The sequence below is a fragment of the Thermobia domestica genome, chromosome 17, assembly GCF_964235325.1.
Source record: "Thermobia domestica chromosome 17, izTheDome1.hap1.1, whole genome shotgun sequence".
Classification (NCBI taxonomy): domain Eukaryota; kingdom Metazoa; phylum Arthropoda; class Insecta; order Zygentoma; family Lepismatidae; genus Thermobia; species Thermobia domestica.
This window is the reverse complement of record NC_137470.1, coordinates 54,765,708-54,787,419: the sequence shown is the minus strand read 5'-3', so window position 1 is coordinate 54,787,419 and position 21,712 is coordinate 54,765,708. Positions and strand designations below refer to the sequence as shown.

The 21,712-nt window shown below is 34.1% G+C and overlaps 1 long non-coding RNA gene across 1 annotated transcript in view; it reads right to left on the bottom strand.

The window, feature by feature from the left end:
* The window catches only part of LOC145674583 (uncharacterized), a 199,436-nt gene extending 178,595 nt beyond the window's left edge, over window positions 1-20,841 (bottom strand). The window contains exon 1 of the long non-coding RNA XR_014128990.1: window positions 20,721-20,841. This is a non-coding gene — a long non-coding RNA (uncharacterized LOC145674583). The remainder of the gene's footprint in view (window positions 1-20,720) is intronic.
* Window positions 20,842-21,712: the final 871 nt, after the last annotated feature.

Genomic DNA, 21,712 nt, shown 5'->3' with positions numbered 1-21,712 from the left:
ATAATTATCCCAAATAGGCTTGATAATATTAATGTACTTAGAACCTCTATTAGATGCTACTTTTTATCTCGATTATATCTTTGGAAGGCAGCATCTGATTCTATTATTATTTCCTTGTACTGTTCAAAATCGTCATCATCATAATCTTCAATGGTTTTATTAGTATTCATCGTTAACAATTCCCATAGACCTTCTGTTCCTTTATAAGTTTTACCATTAATTATCAAATCATCACAACTCACTTTAACTTCAGAATTTCCTATCTTATTTATTATTTTCCCATCTTTTTCTACAGTTCTTATTCCAAATACACTATCATTTCTTTTACTATAATATTTCGTTGCAATCTTACCAAATGACTGTGCTGCTGTTAAAGGCTCTACTCCTTCCACTTTGTCTTTAATTTGTTTTCTCATTTGTTTTATTTCTCCCGTTATAGGCGTATCACTACTACTTGGAGAACTATCATAAGTTATCTTTTTAGGTGTTTCTAGTAGACTAGGATCTATTGAAGCCGTCTTATGTGCAATTGGAACAAGTTCAGTTATTAGATTTTTATTTTGTTCTGCTACTTCTTTGATCTCACTTCCTAAGTTTTGAATAGCATCAATTACAGGTTGCTCTTGTGTCTTAAATTTATCGTATATACCTGCTCTTTCTTTCTTCCAAGATTTGAAGCCCTTTATCAAGAACTCCTTCAACTTAATATTTTTATCAATTTCTTTCTCATCCATTTATTGTATAGGAAACGAACGAACGTCAATAATCGTCAAAGAACGTCAATAAACGTCAAAGAACGTCAATAAACGTCAAAGAACGTCAAACGTTAAAACGTCAAACATCAGAAACATCAAACGTTCAAGAAGTTTTTTATCTTGTTCCTATACTTACCATTGTTTACCTTCCTTGTCATATCAATTACTATGAAACCATTATCTTCTTGCCAACATTTTGAACACAACTCTTTAAATTTATCATAAGACATATCTCCTCCAACAAACTCATTATACACATGTTTAAGATTAGTATCATCTTGCCTGAATATACATAGAAAGTTTACGTTATCTCTTATAAGCTGTTTAGGTACTTTTGAATATGTTTGTGCAAGATAGAAACAGTCTAAATATCTATGCCTACCTCTTGTAAAGTAATTTCTAACAGTATCTTGATTCTCCAAAATGTAATCGTCAAACACAACAACAGAGTATTCTTCACATTCGTCAATAGGTACAATAGAATCATTACCGCTTAAGAACGTTGCTATTTGCTTCTTAAACTTTAGTCCTGCTTTCTCAAATCGATCTTTTAACTGCTCATACTTTGGCTGATTCATGCTTTTAGAATATATGTAGAAGTAATTATTGTTTAACCAACCTGGCTGTAATAAGAAGTTAAATAACAAAAACGTCTTACCAGACCCAGACGAACCCACTATAAGGCATCGAACATCATCAGGTATAAGCTCTCCATTTCTTTTCTTAGCTGTTGTTTCTTTTATAATCTCTTTTACATCCCAATTAATAGTTTTCATACTCATTTATTATAGAGAAAATCGTTCTTTTATGATTAGAGAGTACAGACCCGGTTCATTAATGAAGGTTGTGTGAGGTTGTTCATTTGGAAGGGGTGTCCGTATTACGGACGCCCTTTGTAGTCTCCAGGTCTTCAAATCTACTCTGAAACTTTGGTCTTACGTGATGCGAAGGAAACAGTTGAAACGTTTCCAAGACTTTCAGGCCCTTCACATGTGAAGGGCCAAGGATTAGAGACTTGACTTGTATTTACATTACCTATCTTATATCTTTAAGTTGTTCTCTGATCTTAAGCAACGTATCTTTTATATATTCGCTATCCATTTCACCATTTAATGTTATTATCATCTCTAACTGTTCTTTAAATGAGTTAATACAAGTGACAATGGTTTTATATTCGTCTTTTCTTTTGCTTATGTTTAACTTAGAAGACAAACCTGTTATTATAGCACTTCCAGTTGCAAGAGATGTTGTTAATATTGAGTAAATTGTTACAGGTATAAAAATATTAATAAATCCAGTTGTTGCAGAAAGTATGACTGATAACGTGATCAGAGTGTAGTATGCATATTTAACAATTCGTAGTTTTCTCTTTTTCTTCTTTAAACTGCATTCTAACTTTCGAATGACATCTTCTGTTAACTTGATTACTTTCTCTCTTGGAATATCTCTAGGTAAATCAAACTCGTTCATTTATTATATAATAAATGGCTAAGGTATTTAAGCTAACGAGTGATACTTCTGTTTTAAAGAAGAAACACCATTACGAATTAGACAACAGAAGCAACTATTTAAGTATAGGACTAGTTGGGTTTTACAGTACATATCTAACCCCAAACATAACAACAGAAAAACACAGTTTCTCATATGGTGATAGACAAGTTTTTATACCAGAAGGGCAATACAGCTTAAACAGTCTTAATGAATATTTAAAATCTCAATCCATCAACATAACATTATCAGAAGATCATTTAAGAAATAGAGTTAAAATTGAAACTGATAGTAATGATGTTACAATTGGGAGTGTAGGTACTGTCCTCGGGTTTAATGTTCTTGAAGTTTTAGAAAAAAACAAAACACATATTGGAAGTAAGTTGCCAAAGTTTCATCCGTTTGATACTATAAATGTTCACTGTAATATAGCAGATGGTATGTTTGTTAAAGATACATAATACACACATAGAGAAACAGGAATTATAGCATGCTTTAAAACAGATGCTGAGTTTAAACATAGTATTATTTATGAGCCTACTTATCCATTATTTTCCCTATATCTAAAGACAAGGTTGACAATTTTGAGATAAGGATAACAGATGAGAATGATTCCTTAATTGAATTTGGTGGAGCAACAACGAATGTACTTCTACAAACTAAGATTTTCTCTTAAATAAATAGAAAGATGTGTTCTATTAAAGGTTGTATGTTTAGTGTTCCTTATAACGAACTAAAGGATTTAAATATCGATCATGTATTAACAAAGAAACAACTTAGTGATAAATCTAAGAAAATTAAGGAAGGTAAAGGAATGGATTTAACTTTAACTACTGCACAAATGAAAAAGATTAAGAAAGAACATATGGGTGGTTTTATTTTTACAATTCCAGCCATTTTAGCAGCTTTAGGAATAGTCGGTTCATTAGCAGGTGGTGCAGCAGCGATTACTAAAACTGTACTGGATGCTAAGAAGAATAAACAAGAATTAGAAGAACAAAAAAGACACAATATGGCTATAGAAGAAAAACATGGAGCAGGTTAACCAGAAAAATCAAAAAACTAAAACCATTGACCAACTTCGATATTGAGAGGTTGGTTAAAGAATTAAAGATAAAACGATTTAGAGGCGTATTTATGAGTGACGAACTTCCACAAAAAGCCTATGTAAATTAGTGTGGTGTAGTTAACCTTGATAAATCAGAAAACATTGGTACTCATTGGATATGCTATTGGAAAGATAACCACATAAAGTACGTGTTTGATTCTTATGGTGGTGTTCCTCCTAAACAACTAGTACAATATCTTGGTACCGAAAACTTATTTTACAATGACGAACGAATACAAGACTTTATTTCAGTTATATGTGGTCATCTTTGTGTTAAGGTTTTAAATTTTATAAATCAAGGGTATTCTTTTAGTGATATTATGTATATGATTAAAAATGAATAAGTTTAAGTGCTTTTATGGTTTATATTCATAAAAGTTTTAAGATAAATATGGAAGCTTTACACAATAGATTTTTAGATTATTTTGAGAAGCATGAGGATGAACTAGATGCACTAGTTACATTTAATTTTTGTTGGTATTTTCGGGATGTTAGTAAGATAGACTTAAAAGATAAAAACAACGCATATACAGTTGTTCAGTTATGGAAAATGTTAATACCTAAATTTTTGTACACGGAAGAAGAGTTGGTAAAGTTATATCCAATAATTACCTTAAAGGATATGTTATCAAATTATAACACCGGACCATTAAAATGCAGTAATTGTGGTAGTAAGTCATTAACGAAAGGTATGAGCAGTTACATTTGTGATTATTGTTCTGTAGCGAATAGTTTTGTTTACAGTACTAATGAAGGAATGACAGCTGCTTGTGCAAGAAAACCATGGTATGATACTATAAAAAGATTTAAGTTACAGCTGTCTCGTTTGCAAGCTTTACAGGATAGAATTATTCCTGAAGATGTGTTCAAGGTGTTAAATTATGAATTTAGGGATATATCAACAAAAGATGTTTTAGAAGTACTAAAGAAAAACAAATACACAAAATATTATGATGATGTTTATTTAATACACTATCGCCTTACCGATCAAAAACCATTAAATTTACGACATATGGAAGAAACACTTATAAATGAATTCGAAAACTTATACGAAACCTTTAAAGAACTGTATCCGAAAAGAGTATTGTTTATTAACTTAAAATGTGTATTGTATTATCTGTTTAAAAAGCACGATGTTCATTTTGATATTGATTTTAAACACTTATCTAAACAAATAGAGATGTTAAAGAAATGTTTTGAAAAATTAGGATGGTCATTTTCTGTATAATAAATGAATATGGATATATTTGGTAATGTTAAAGATAGGAAAGATAATGTTGATATTAGTGAAGAAAAATTAAAATTGTTGGAGAATTTAAATGATGTTGTTAGCGTAAGTCAACTTAAATCAGTAGAAGATCAATTAGAAAACGATAGAAAACGATTTGAAGATGCATTAGAAACGTTACAAGATACATACATAAACAAAGAAGATTTTCAAAAGATTAGAATGGATACTACTAAATTAATTATGCAGAAAGAAACCATACCTTTATTATATCGATTAAGAGCTAAAAACGTTAAGGAGCCAATCTTTAGAATATTTAATCTTTCTAATGGTTACAAATTTCTCTATAACGGGAATATAATGCACATGGAATTAAGTTTGGATAAATAGTTTCTAGAGGTATATTATGTGATACTTTGATTGAAAATATACCTTTTAGCTTTAACAAGAATGATATAATTACAATTAAACCAAGTAAAAATTCAGCTATGGAAGAAGGTCAATTATTGTTTGTTATAATGTACATAGAAAGAGAGCTTTCCTAAAGACGTTTGCTATATGATAAATATGGATATTTTTGGTAATGTAAAAAGTATAATGGAAGAATCTAGAGAAGTTTTTACATCCTGGGTGGATTTTAAGAATAAAAGATTGGTTAATGTATCTAATGCTATTGATAAACAAGATGTTGTAACATTAGAACAGATTGAATCAGTGAAAGAAGAGTTTAATTTACTTACAAGAAAATAAATTGTTGAATTTCCATGTCGATTGGCAGAAGATGATCTTGAGAAACCACCCTTTTTGTATATAATTTAGCTGCTGCCTACAAATTTCTTTATATAGGTAGGTTAATGCATATAGAATCGAGTCTTAATAAACATCTTATAGACTTATTTTTAAATGACGTTTTAGTTAAAAGTTTTCCATTACACTTTAATATAAATGATCAGTTAACAATTAGACCATCCAAAGATTCTGAATTGAAAGAAGGTAAATTATTATTGCTTAATATGTATATAGAAATAGAAGATGAAGGCGAAAACGAATCAAGTGATGATGATGATAATGTTAAAAGTATAGTATTAGGTAGTGATAAATTTTAATTTTTTTTGTTGATTTTCTATACAATAAATAATGATGATGTATTATGTTTTAGAACTAAGAATCGAATTTTAGAACTAAGGGGAAAATGAATAATATATAAAGTAACGAGAATACGAACTCCGAAAGACGGGAGTGCAACCTTACTTTAATGGAGAATGACTTAAGCAATAGCATTTGTTGCAGAACAATCAACAACCAAACAAAACTTATATCACCATTCAAATTTCCTATTTGTTACTAATAACTACAGATATTTTTCCTTCTTTTGCACAAAACCATCAACTTACCAAAGGGACAATTTACACTTGTGCATGCTTGATTTCCACTCGTGCTTTGATCTTAGGATTTTTAGCCGTGGAACCGGGCCCTTTTGACGCGGGGCCTTTTTTACTCGGGACTATTTTACGCGCGGCACTTTCAACTCGAACGTTATTAGTGCGGGGCCGTTTTGACTCCGGACTTCTTGACCAGGGCACTTTTGAAACAGCGCCCTTTTGACGCGGGCTCATTTGTCGCCGACTCCATACCCGGGCTCTTTCTACCCGGGGTCCGTTTGATTTGGACCCTTTTGACTCGGCCCATTTGGTCGCCGAGCCCTTTAGACGCGGGACCGTTTTTGACTAGGGCAGTTTTGTTATGGGGCCTTTTCGCCCGGGGCCCTTTTGAGTCGGGCATTTCGGTCCTCGCCCTTCTGGCATAGAATATATATTCACCAGCTGAAATGCGTTGGGCAGGGGAAAGTTATGAGTAAATAGATGATCAACGATCCAGGGCACAGTAAAAATACTTACGCAAGTGGTCATATATCTTTCTGTCTCCTGATTTCCACTCGTGATCTCAGGCTTTTTAGTCGTGGAATTGTATTTACCGGGCCTTTTATCCCGGGGTCTTTTTGGCGCGGGGCTTCTTTAACACGGCCTCTTTTAACGCGGGGCCTCTTTTGACTCGGGGCATTTTGTAGCGTGGCCCTTTCGACACGAGAATTTGTGACACGGAACAGTGTTCACCCGTGCCCTTTTGATGCGGTGTCCTTTTTCACCGGGCATTTTTTTAGATAGGACCCTTTTGTCGCGACGACTTTTTGACTTGGGCACTTTTGACAGCGGGGCCCTCTTGACTTGGTCCCTTTTGACCGGGGTGTAGTTTACTTGGGCATTTTTGTCTTCGCCTTTTTGGCCGTGTCCTTCTGACAGAACTATATATATATATATATATATATATATATATATATATATATATCAACTCTGCGTGGGGCAGAGCAGGGGCAGGTATGATTAAATAGATGATCAATGACCAGGCCGCAGTAAAATTTGTTACACCACATGTTATATCTCTTTCTTTCTCCTGATTTCCATTCCTGATCTCAGGCTTTTTCGCCGTGAAATTATATTTGCCGGGCCCTTTTGACGTGGAGCCTTTTGAGTCAGTCCTTTTTGACGCAGGGGTCTTTTGACTCGTCCCGTTTTAACGGAGGACTTTTTGACTCGTTCTTCCTTTCGCGGTGCTCTTTCGTATGTAACCCTTTTGACCCGGGACCGTTTTGACCCGTGTCCTTTCTGAGGTGAGATCCCTTTTGACTCGGACATTTTTGATAGGGCCTTTTTGTTGCGACGTCCTTTTGATTCCGGCCCTTTTGACAGCGGGGCTGTTTCGATTCGGATCCTTTTGTCGCAGGGCCCTTTCGACCCTTTTTATTTGGGCATTTCTATTCTTGTCCTTTGTCCGTGCCCTTTTGACATATATATACCAGCTGAAATTCGGGCGGCAGGAGGAAGGTATGACTTCGATGAACGATCAGGGCACAAGAAAATTAGTTACGCCACTGGTAATATGTACCTTTCTCCTGATTTTCCCTCCTGATCTCAGGTTTTTAGCCGTGGAATTGTATTTGCCGACCCCTTTGACGTAGGGCTCTTTTGACTTGGCTCCTTTTGACGCGGGGCCTTTTTGACTCGGGTCATTTTGACGCGGGACCGTCTTGACCTGTGCCCTTTTGAAGCGGGGGCTATTTTGAACCGGCTTTTTTGACATAAGGCCCTTTTGACTCGGCCTCTTTACTCGCAAGGATCTTTTGAACCGTGTCCTTTTGAGGCGGTGTCCAATTTGTCCGTTTTTTTTACATAGGGCCCTTTTGTCTCGGACTCTCTTTTTCCCTCGATGATCTTTGACCCGGGCCCTTTTGACGAGGGGAACATTTTCACGCTGTGTATTTTCGACTCGGGCACTTTTGTCGCGGGGCCACTTTTGAACTTGCTCTTTTGACGCGGGGCCTTTTAAAACCGAGCCCCGTTTTGACTGGGGCCTTTCTATTCTCGCCCTTTCGTCTGGCCCTTCTGACATGGAGCCATATATATATAACGCAGCAGTTGAAATGCGTGGGACAGGAAGCGGGTATGAGTAATGGATTATCCAGGGTGATGGGATTTCTATCCAGTAAAATTACTTACGCCACTTTTCTCTTTCCTTCTTTTCCCTCTACATTATATCTAGAGATTTATGTTCTGACTAATATGTTACACTGGCGATTTTAAAATGTAAGATGATACACGCTATCAATGATAAACTATGACTTTTAATATATATAGGGCAATACATCGAAAAACTCTATATCGGTGTTTTGCCCCCCCCCCGTTCGAAAAAATCCTGCGGGCGTTAGTGATTATCATGTTGGTTAATTACTGTATAATATTGTGCTATACGTGGAATAGATACTTCTGTGTTTTATTTAATAATAAGAACCTTATTTACATTTATTACAACCCTTGCTTGACGACAGCGAAACATACTCACGTTGAGCATACTCAGTTTCCATTCTGAAATAAGGACAGTGAGACGAATGAAATAATTCACGCATACATTTAGGACTTAGAAAAGTGTCCTGCGAACATGTCGTGTTAAATTTCTAAAGAGTGAAAAGCGCTAGTAGCAGTTGTCAGCAGTTATTAACTTAACATATAAGAGAATAAAATGAAAAACTGGGAATACGAATCTTTTAGAGATGATAGTGTACTGATGCTTCAAATCTATGCCTTTACTCCCTATATCTACGTTATTTCCCTAGTCAAAATAAAAAATCTTTAAAATTATTCACAAGTTATTATGCAACCATCTTTTCGTTGGAGTACTGCGCGGTCACATACCCGCCACGGCGATGTAAAGACACTTCTGGCGACGAGGATACATCAGTCCTGGGTTCGTTCCAATATTTTTTCATTTAATTGTATGCCCTCATGGTCAAGATACTCGTGAATATATATTTTTCTTTATCTCCTTTACTTTGACATGTTGCAGGAAATCCAGAAGAATCTTACTTTATTTGGAGGTGTGTGCATATCTGGAACAAACTATATGTATTACGATCCTTCGAGTTCGAATTCCCACATTTATTTAATATTGAGTATCTTATAACAGGCTTGTATTGCTTTATGAAGTTCGGGGGTGCAAAGGTACATGTAATGGCACAATCAATAATATTTTACTCCTCTAAATGTATAAACATATTCCTCGGAGCTTCTAATGAAGCGATCCAACAAAAAATGCCTTGCAAGTTGTATCTTGACAATACTGAACTTAATAATATGTGGTTTCCATTCTTTAGTGTATTATGAATACAACATTTATACGTTACTATAATAGTAAAATGTTTTCTAAAAAACAGTATCATGTAATTTATTACATAATGTCTATTTTCACACATAAAAATCTTCATAAGATTGATTGATAATAAAAAGTGATGTACATGGAAAATTAAATATGGTAATGTGCAGTCTTCTGTGAAGGTTTGTGAGTATAAATCAGGTTGTGGGTGATACTGATAAAAAGCGGATACTACCGTGATAAGATGTACAGTCAAAGGCAGTCTCTTTCCGCTAGCGCAAAACGAAAAATAAATACATCATTACATCTAAAATCATTTTAACTTCTCATAATAAAAAACGAAAAGGTGAAATTCAAACTAATCTTTCATTATTCAAAAGTAACAGTGTAAAGTCTAAGTATATTTCACCACGTCAAAAACCATTTGAACTTGAAAAACAACAGAAAATTATTCTTGTCCATCCAACTGATCGTCATATTCCTGAAGAAGATGATACATGTAAAATTATTTTTCCTAAGTAGGAGGTAATGAAAGAATTTGTGTTTAAAATAATTTTCAGATATCCAAATGAAATACCCTTTGAAGAGGAAGTAGCAGATCAAAATACAATTTCTAAAGACATTTTGATATTCGACGATCTAAAGTGTGAATGTACTCCTAATGAAGTAAGTTGAGTTTGTGTAAAACATCTACTAGAAAATTATAAACATTTTGAACCTCTACTTTGTGAAAGTTGTGCAATTCGCCGTAAAAATGAAACTGTGTATAAATGTGTAAGTGAAACAGATAAAGAATTAAATACTGTTGTGTGGAATTTCCTAATTAGAAAATCAACGCGTGAACAAATATTGAAAGAATATCTAAAATGCATGTGAAATATATAGATACCAACATTATTCCATATCTTATAAACTAATTTAACTATACATACAAGGAAATTACATTTAATGATTATCACCTTTCTGATTTGAGAGAAACATATCTTGAACAGGATAAATACGTGTATGAACAATCGTCAGTGTATCAGTGTATTTCTCTAAATACATACGACCATTGCGAATATAATTGTAATTCTTTCTCTGTAAATGAACAATACGTGTTACTGTGTATTGCAAGATGGAAACCAGAACAAACTTTTGTGTTACGGATGTTTTCAAAATCGCAGTAATGTAAATGAACATGATTGTATTACTTTGGACTATGATATACTGTGCTTTAAAGCATGGCGTGTATTAATTAATATGCAAACATTTCATGCGTTATATGAAGAATTTACAATAGTGCATAGTAATATCGAAATTGAAGACTATCGGAATTTACATATTCATTATATAACATATTGTTAAACAAAGACAAAATTCAATTAATTACTGAATTATTCTTACAAAAAGATTTACAATATAATTTACATTTTTAAAAAAGTTGTAATAGAAAATGAAAACTCTTGTGTTAATCAATTACAAACCATTTTATGTAAAATAAAAAAAAGAAAAGTAAGACTTTCAGCATTAAATTGGCCAATATGTAATTGTGCATAGTAATATAAATATTGAATGTATTAAACAATATTTTAAGGAATGTGTTAAAGAATGTTTGTAAATAAAAATTTATTATATATATATATTTCTTGTTTCCTTTCATAACTTTTTTCTTAACAGAACACTCGTAGAATGTGATCCATTAAATAATTTGCTTGTTTCCCAAGCTCATATGTTGACGTATCATTTCAATGAAATCTCATAAAGAGAAACTACGTTTCGAAAATACTAAGAAAATTGTTCTTTCGCATCGATACGACGCTCATTTACATAACGTGGAACAGCTATGCTGTGATCGACTTCAATGAAATCTCATAAAGAGAAACTTATTTCGAAAATACTTAAAAATTGACGAATCGATTTAAACTTTTATTGATTCGCTTCTTAACAGAACAATCGTAGATTGTAATCATAGTAATTATTTGTTCTTTCGCATCAATACGATGCTCATTTTCATAATGTTGAACAGGTATGCTGTGATCGAATTAATTTAAATTAGATCATTTGCTTTTGCATTTTTTGAGGGTTCGCTTCATCAGAAGCTCGGTTTTGATTATTTGTGCGAACGTTTAAACATAGAAGTAAAAGTTGTGACTCTATGAAGAATGTTTCGAAAATAGTAAAATGTGTAAATATGTTTTGCATTATCATTCCTAAAAGATTTTGTGAAAAATTATTTCATGGAGTTAAAAACTGTAACATGTATAGGAGAGTATGTTTCTGTATTTTTTCTTTGATTCGTGTATGTTAAAACAAATTTCTGCATTTTTCAATAAGAGTTTCGTGTAATGAAACGAACGTATGAAAAAGTGCATTTTATATTGCATGATTGTAATTCAAAAACAAGTTTCTGCAATTCTAATTGACCTATATGAAAATAACTTTTCACGATTTACAATTTGTGTATGTGAAAAAATAAAGTTCTGCAGTTTTCATTCGCGTATCTTAAAAACTTTCTGTGTTCATAAGGTAACTATATAAATAAAAAATCACAGTATAACATTACAGATTTTTAAAATTAATTAATTAATTATTATTAGATCAGTTTCAATTTTTTGTTAGTTTCCTTCTTATATTTCTTAACAGAACAATCGTAGATTGTGATTATATTAATTATTTGTTCTTTCGGATTAATACGATGCTATTTTACATAATGTAGAACAGCTATGCTGTGAACGTATTAAAGAATTCCATTGTTAACTCAATGAACAATTTTTAACTGTGATCATATTTAAATTACTTTGGAACTTGACTCGGTTTGCTTCGATATGAAGCTCTACGAACAACATAGTTGTGAGGATATTAAAATTGTTGCACAAACTTCGAACACTTATAGTGTGAACTTGTAAATAATTCGCTTCATCAGAATCTCATATTTTGACGTTTCGATTTCAATGAAATCTCCTAAAGAGAAACTTTGTTTCGAACTTATAAATAAATCGTTTGCTATGCAAACTACTTGTTAAAAAGTTTCAAAATAGTAAAATTATAAACTTTAAAAACTTTGTTTTTTTAATTATAAAAGTAAAATATCATATAAATTTCAATGTTGAAAAACATATCAAACTTTCTAAAAATAATTTATAGTAAAAACACTCATCTAATATCAAAATTGCACATCAAGTAAACCGTAAAAGATAGGAATTTTTAATTTACTCACAACTATGTTGCTCGAAGAGCTTCCATGGGAAACGAACCGTGAAAGAACAAATAAAAATCAAAAACATAAATTTTTTGTGTATATATTTATTAGCGAATAAAGCCCGTCTCACACGGATCTGAACTATGGCCTCAACCCAGGCTACAACTAAACAGTGTTGCTTAACTCAAACTTCCATAAATTTCTTTTATCCTGAGGTGATGTAGGAGTCTCAGACGATCCTTAAAACTAAGTAGGTTTTACCAGCAGAGCCTCCCGTGGTCGCTGTATTAGAACGTGTTACGCATATCATAAATATTATTGTTTTTCTATTTCACGATATGAGTTCATCTGAAGAGGATCAAATAGCCATAGCAGCGATATCTGCTCTGTTGCTGACACAAAATCCGCTCTCCCCTCCCCCACCAAAAAGAGAGAGAGAGAGTAAAGAGGAGCTGGTGGACCAGGGGTGAATTCTTCGCCGCAATAATGGACAGGAAAGCACCGTATTTTCAATGGTGAATAATGAACTACTTAAAAATCCTCGTTCCTACAAAAAAACTACAGAATGGATTATTCAGTTCCATACCTTATTGAAATTAGTAACTCCGAAAATTCAGCAGCAATATACGAACATGAAGGAGTCTGTATCAGCTGAAAAATTGTCTGTAGATCCTTGGATCCACCAGATTGTAAAACTGAAAATCAAATGGCTTGTCCAAATATCTAAATGAGGGCAGTTATGAGGCGCGGAAAAGCTAAAATAAAGAAGAAAGAGGAGTACATCCTCTCAGCTCAGTACCCACAAAAAATGCCCACATAGCCCATAAAGTAAACTTATACCCACCAGGAACCCATCTCATGCAGTACACCTGGAATTTTTGTATTGTGCCAGCATTGTAGAACTGTTCCCTAAAATTTCACAAAAGTCAAATAACACTGATGACAATTAACTTTCATTGTTTCTGTTTTCGGCGCATCACATCTGAATTTTATGTTTCGAAGTGTAGGATTACTAATCTAAAATTATTACAAGTGCTTTACGATGGATAAAATAAATGAGTTGATATGAAAGATGCCTATATAGAAACTATTTTCCACCGGCGATGAATTTCTGCACAGTTTACAGAAGTTGTATTTTGTTTACAAGTGGAACGCTACTAGTATGAAACCATGACAAATGCTATTGAAACTCGTATCATTGTCTAAAGCCACTCGTTTTCACTACTTTCGCATATGCGAATACCCACCTTCGCTGATGCGCCTGTTCCCTTCAGATGCACCACCTCGCTAACACTCGAGCCCTACAGCTTTGCTCGGCTATGACTCTGTTAGATAGCATTTGTGCTTGTTAGTGGCTACCTAGTGCAGGTAGTTTTGTGCTTTTTGGGCTGTAGTTTTTATGCATGCATCCCGACGCTGTATTTAAACGCAAATCGTAAAAGAATTATAATTTTTCAACAATTGCTTATGATACCCCCTGGAATTTTAACTATGCCATGTGGATATTTTCATGTCGCCCAGCGTAAATCATTTAGAAAACAATAAGAAGGTAATTAGTGAAAGAATTCTAATGTTTGAACAATTATTTCGAGTGGTGTGCCAAAAGTAAACCTGCACGCTTTTTTAACGTTACATTTTTTTTGGGATACAAATTGCACAATAATCACCTATTTGTATTCTTTTAAAAGATGTAATTACGTTTGTTCACACCTGTAGTGTTCGGGAAGACACTACTAATTTCACTGCATACCTACTCTGAGGTCTTTATTCTTTCATTTTTTAAATAATATAAATCGTGCTTTACATTATACAAAAAATCATATTTTTCGTATGACTATTGTTTTGAAATTACAGCGAGAAATAAAGTTGAATGTCGTCATGCGCTACTCTTCGGTAGTTGTATGCAAGTCCAGCTGAAAATAGAAACTGCTTTTATTTCTTCCAAGTCAGGATCCAAATAAGGAGAGCAGAAAATTTCAACCTGAACTAGGTGCAAGTTACTTCTGACATGATCGTTAAGTAAGGTCGTGAATTTTTCATCGTGAATCGCAGCCTTACTTCAGTCCCATCTGAGCCAGGCTTAAGTAAACATACAAGCAGGTTACCTATCAGATTTCTAAAGCTCAAGGGCAAATCAACCACCACCAGTGATTTTAGACTATGAGCTGTGATTAAAGTTCAATGTATTGTTTCAAATCTCGCGCCTTGTGTTAAAATTCTGTTCATCACAATTCCCGAATTTAAAGAATACCTCTCTCGATATACCTGTCTTAAAATTAACCATATCATTGTATGTTCAATAAGGTTTATAATGTCCGTCAATTGTTTACTTTAGCAGAACCAACTGCTTTCTAGAAGTGTGTACTCAAACTTAAGAAGTACCACAGCAAAGGAAATGAATCTCTGTACACTACCTCATCAAGGTCAATCACGTGGTACATCATATTGCTTACGTTTATATTTGGTCTATAAGCGGGAATAAATCAAAACTAATGACGAAATTTCATTTTTACAATTCTCAAATTATCCTACAAAGTTTGTGTACCGATGTCCTGGACTTCTTATCCCATCATAGGTCAATAACTGAGCCCGTGATCATACTAACATTTGACAATGATTTACCCAAAGAATGAGATACCACCCAATTCTAAGAACAACTACCAATTATTGATTTAACAATAAGAAATGTACCCCTCCCAAAATTCGAGATTGGTACAAAAATACACCTGCGTCTTATGAAAAAGGTAATAAATCCTGTACTCATTCAATGATAAAGCCGTATCAAAAAAGATAAAATAGGTGAATTACCTTCGAAATTGGAATATTTGGCCATAAGAGGGACACCAACATTTTTCAAAGGGTCCTAGAAAACGTTTACCGAATTTTGTTATTTGACAATTCCCAAATTTAAGGAATGGTCTATGTACCCCAACAAAATTTAGAAGGGAACCTAAAAATATAAATGTAATAAACCTCTGTACATACACATATAACGTGCTAAGTCCTTATCAAGGGAATAAATTGAGTCAATAATCGAACACGTGGTCATACTAATTTCTGTTAATTTTTACCCATGAAAGGGAAAGAAATTTATAAGAACCTATATTATTATACCAAATTGGGCAATTTCCTAACTTTAAGGGTGAGCCAATGTACCTATACCAATTTTTAAGATGAAACATCGATGTTCTCATGCCTTATAAGATAAAATAAACCCCTGAACACATTCATATATTCATATAAGGTAATAAAACCGTATCAAAGGGGGTCAAAACCTCCGAAATTTCAATTTTTAACATTTTTTATCCATAAGTGGAAACAAAAATGGACCACCCAAATTTATACTAATACATATTAGGGTCTTATAGTACTATATTAAATGTTTACATTTGGCAATTTCCAAAATTTAAGGTGGGGTAAATGTATTCCCTCATATTTTTCAGCGGATGCACCAATGTATCTATCTCATCTTAAGAAATAGAATAGACCCCTATACATTCCCATATAATCATGTAAGGTAATAAGACCTCATCAAATGAAATAAAATGGGTCAATAACCTCCGAAATTTGATGTTTGGTAGTTCTTTACTAACGAAAGGGAACGAGGTGGACCATCCGTGCTTATCGTGATACATAGTGAGGTACTGTACTATAATACCGAATGCTTAAATTGGAGAATTTACAAAATTTAAGGGGTGGGCTAAGGTACCCCATTAATAAATATTTAAAGGGGTGAATCAATATACCCATGTCTTGTGATAGAATATGAACCCGTGTATATTTACATATAACCATATAAGGTAATAGGACCTCATCAAAGGCGATAAATTGGGCCTAAAACCAAACACGTGGTGGTACTAAAATTTGGCAATTTTGTACCACCATGTGTTTGGTTTTAGGCCCAATTTTGGCAATTTTTTGCAAATTTGGCAATTTTGTACCCCGAAAAGGGAACGTGGTGCACCACCCAAATTTAAATAATCTATATTAGGGTTCTATACTATAATACCGAATGTTTAGATTGGGCAATTTCCAAAATTTAAGGGGTGGGCCAATGTACCGCTCCCAAAATTTTAAAGAGGTGCTTCAGTGTACCTATGTTTTATGATAGGGAATGTACACCTATGCATGACCACATAAGCATATAAGGTAATAGGACCTCATCCAATGGGATAAATTAGATGAAAAACCAAACACGTGGTACAACGTATTGCTTACGTTTATAGTTTGGCAATTTTGTACCCCTAAAAGGGAACGAGGTGGACCACCCAAATTTATAGTGATCTATATTAGGGTCCTATACTATTATACCAAATGTTTAAATTGGGCAATTTCCAAAATTTATTGGGTGGCCCAAGGTACCCCTCCCAAAAATTTAAAGTGGTGTATCAATGTATCCATATCTTATGAATGGGAATAGACCCCTGTATGCGCCCATATAACTATATAGTGTAATAACACCTCATCAAAGAGATAAATCAGGTCAAAAACACCCGAAATTTAACTTTTGGCAATTTTTTACCCATGAAAGGGAACGAGATAGATCCCCAATACTAATAGAAGTACATACTATGGTTCTAGGCTACCATACCCAATTTTTAGATTTGGCAATTTCCAAAATTTTAAGGGGGTGGTCCTATGTATCCCTACCAAATTTTAGGGGGTGGGCCAAGGTACCCCTGCCAAAATCTAGAGGGGGTGGTCCTAAGTACCCCTAGGTTATTGACCCCGGGCCAAGGGCATTGAGCTTCGACCTATGACGTCACGGTGGCTCATTCGCGCCAAGAGGGGGAGTACTACTTCTGGAATCGGAAGAAATTAACAATTTTCGGATTTAGCCTTTAGCGCCATAGAAAAAAATCAGTAAGGCATAGCGAGCACGTACCCCATGCCGTAAACGCCGCCAACACCTAGTGAACCACTTGCGACTAAATGTCGATCGTCCATATAGCGACGCGCCGAAGGATTGCCGCTAGTGTCCCACTGGTGGCATAGTTTTGTCGAGTTGAAATAAATATCTCGAGTCGGGAAATTACCACCGCGTAGCAGCGAGAAGTTAGTTTTGTTCCGCGCTCCTTCTATTCGTCGCGGAGAATCGCGAAGGGACCAACACGAACTATCGCCAGTCATGTGCATGCGGTTATTATTCTATATTATTGTTTTCCTGACAAATTGTTCCTAAAGTGAGCTCCGGGGGTCAAGATAAACAACTGCCACAACGCCATGAAGTGAAAAATCTTGAGATAAGTGCGATAATTGTATGAATTTAGATGGCAACTGTCGTCAAACATTAGAAAATGAGTATGGAAGAATTATGAAATAAAGTAAATAGACACGTGTCATTTTGTTATAAAATTACATAGCGAACGCATTTTATCTCATCCCAAACAGTTATAGTCTAATATACATGCTTAAAGAAGCACTCTGATTGACCAAATTAAAAAGATCTCAACGATTTATGTCTTTACAAGCGACGTCTTCGTCATCGCCTCCGTGGCGAAGTCAGACGAACACCCGCCTAGTAGACCCTAATCATAAGTTTGTAGTTCCGAGCACCCTCCTGGGTCCTTTTTGATACTTTTTTAAAGTGGTTTTAGACTCTCCTTAATGTAAACAAATCACACATATAGGCGATTTAACATATTTTTCGTGAATAATTCTGTGGTTCATTGGCGTTTCATCGCCTCTCCCGGTGGTGGTATAATTTTCAAAACGGAAGAGGAGCCACCGCGGATCGTCGCTGCGGGGACGCCATCTTTGGTGAGATGTCGCTAGTTACCAGGGTTGTTTTGCTTAAAACAAATGATTAAAACTTGTTTTAAACAATTGATTTTGTTTAAAAGAAATTGTATATACATTTTAAACATTTTGTTTTAAACACGTGTATTTTTAAGACTTTTTAAAAGCATATGTTTATTTTTATTTTATTTTATTTTTGTAAAAATATCTGCCAGAGAGAGAAAATGGTCAAAAAGTGCTTCCAGGCCCGTAGCCAGGGAGGGACAGAGGAGGCACAGCCCTTTCTAAATTATTTTTTGGCCCCTCTAAACACACGCTGAAGAGAATTTTCAAACTGACACAAGACCAGTGAAATTCTTGCTATTTATCAAATTAATTTAAACTTCGCGAATTCCACCTATTTATGTGAAAATTATATGTTTCTTTTGCTCGATGCACCAAAACTCTTAAACTGCCTTTACCCATTTCAAAAATTTGAAACCATGCCACGTAATTGCAGCCACGACAAGCATCCAAGAATACCAGGTGCACTTCCAAACAATAGTATCATAGTACAAAACGTTAGTTGTGAATACAAATAAACTGTAACGTCTATCTTATTTTGGAAGGTAGAAAATTGAGTACAAACGTTTACTTCTAAAACATATACTTCTATTTTGTTTTGATATAATCTAAAGTTGCTGTAATATGTGCGCATTATGTGAGTATTGAACGCAGAACAGCATGCATCAAAGGCAAACGGGATGCTGTCAATCAGAAACTGACATGGTTGAGGAATAACCATGGAAATCCTTAAACATTGGAGATGAATACAGTATTACAGAGTTCCCTAAAACTGGGTAGAGTAAAGTTTTGCAAACATTTGGTAAATGAAATGAAATCTTTAATTATTACCTGTAGACTAGGTTTTATTTATTCATAAAATGTAAAGGAAGTGAATGATGACTGCAGGAATAAGTAAGGGGAGGAAATGATGGCTGTACGGTAGATGCAATACTTTGTTTGTCATGAAAATGTTAAATACTTGCTTGGGGATCGAACTATCACCCTCATGGAATATAGGTAAGTACTTTTGAACAAGTCTAGTTGCATGTATACGAATTATATAAAGAGAAAAATATACTCACAAATTGTATAAAAAATCCACTGCTGGACTCTATGGGTGTTAATAAGGCACTGCAAAGGACGCGTTCTTTCGATGTTGGAGTAACAAGAAAGAAGTTTTTTCGTTAAGAAGTCCATTGTACGTTTTAGAAATTCTTGATTGCGCTGGTTGCTGCTGTTGTTATGAGGGGTTGGGAATTATGGCTTGTGTGTCAACCAATCCTATAGAATTCCAGAGAAGAATGGGTTTACAGTGTGTCTTTAAAAAAGAGGATGGATATTACAACTACCTATAGGCAACATTTTTTTTCTGTAAATCGGAGTTATCTATTTTTTAGAGGATCCTTTTTTATTTTAAGGAGTTTCACTGAGAAAGTTGGCGTGGTTTTCTGATTAATATAAAAACTGGATTATGGAGAACACTTTCATTTCGTTTCTTGAATTTAAAGTATACACTTTAGTGATCGTTTTGAACGCTGTGACTACCTTGCTTCATCTGCCCTTATATTTGAAGGTAAATTGACTTTTCTTAAATATATATGCAAATAGAAGTTCATTTTCTTTAACTGATTACAAGATATGAAACATTATTAGGAAACGATCCTGAGACTAATTTATATTATTATTATAATAAAATCTTGTAAGAGTAATTCTAGTTGATCGTGTGAATCCATTTGGAAATCACTAACTTCTTTTTGTTTCATAGCGCATATATTTTGCCGAATGCTTCCAAGTTGTCTTATGCGATGTAGTTATAGCGTCCTAGAGACCTAGAATTTTGAGGAAAATAACATATTTTCTTATTTCCTTAAACTAAAAGCATAATCCATTGAAATGAATTTTTTTCATTTTCAGAAAAAATAATTGAGATCAGAAAAGATTAATTTTGTACTAAATATGAAATTATTGAGATTGCTATTCGTTTGTTTTTTCTAAGCAATGAATATTTTTTGTAGAATTTGGTGATTTTTATTGTAGTATATACATTCAAGTATAATAAAATGTTTTCTTTTTTGTGCTAAAACCTTAAAAATAGGTTTGCAATCTACCTTAAACGTGACCGGTTTTGTGACGTAAAAGGCAGTTAGAAACTTCTGGAGGCATGTCGAACGGAGACCTCTTGTCTGGGTCGCGAACCCCAAACAATTCTCATACCTGAAAACTACTGAATGGCCTTAACATCCACCCAGTTCCTCCAAGAAGTAATTTAAACTAATGCAAGTCTTGGGGGCGTAGATAGCGTAGCTCAGAATTAGAAACATGGGAGTAGAATTTCAAAGATAAAATTCGACAACACAGAAATAATTTAAAATAAGAATTTAATGAACTGATCTTGAATGACTGAATAACTACAGAGCATGATGTGGACTGGTATGACTTAAAGACTAGAGAAGACAATGCATAATCACTTACTTTTGGTAACGATGACGAGCAGAACCTCTGATGGACAGAATGACGGAGTGACAAAAACTAATTATGAATAATTTGACTCGCAGAGTTTCGACGTCAAAATAGAACTTCTCCTACCCGGAAGAGAATCCGGTAGTATTTATATGATTTTTCCGTCATGTCAACATTCTTGCACATTCTTTCTGAGTCTTCCTAGTTCTAGAAGTCATAGCCGGTCATTTGCATTGTAGAAGTCAAGGCACTCTAAATTTTCCATTGGATTATGAATCCTAAAGAATATTCAAACTGCCTCCACTTCGTACATTGCCTGTTTTATACACATTTTAAAATTCAATTAAATATTTTGTTTCTTTACATTGTGGTACACAATATTTGGATTACTTCACTACCAACATTTGTGACTACTGTTTCCGTTGAGAATCAACAGGTAAGAAAAAAATAATATATTTCTTATTTTTCTTGCAAGAGCACAGAATGAAACTATTTGAAATTAATATTACTTGATTATTAACTATGTCTACAATATATAGATAAACAACTCATTTAGTTAATTTGGTTTCAATTGAAAACAAGGATTAGGAAAAGATAAACAGTAGAAACCAAATACAGTTTTTAGCTAAGAACTGAAGTAAATGCCGAGCTTTTACGTATTAGATAGATGGTTATTTTATATTTGTAGCGATCGTGAGGACAAATGTTGTATTATTGAACCATGTTTTATATACTAACTTTGGAAGAACTTATAAAATTTATCGAGATAAGTTAGGATCCCTTTCCGCAGCTAGGCTATATGAGACCTAGACCTAAAGTGGAATTTAAGTTTTTGTCGGGAACTGTTCAGGTTTCTTATGCTAAAGGCACGTACATTAACCGGTTATTAAAAAACTGCTTTCCTGTTCGTGTGCATCAGCTAAGCTATATGAGACGGGGACCTAATTAACATGTGATCCGAAGCACATGAGATTCCACCGGAAATCGAACGCAGGTTTGCACGC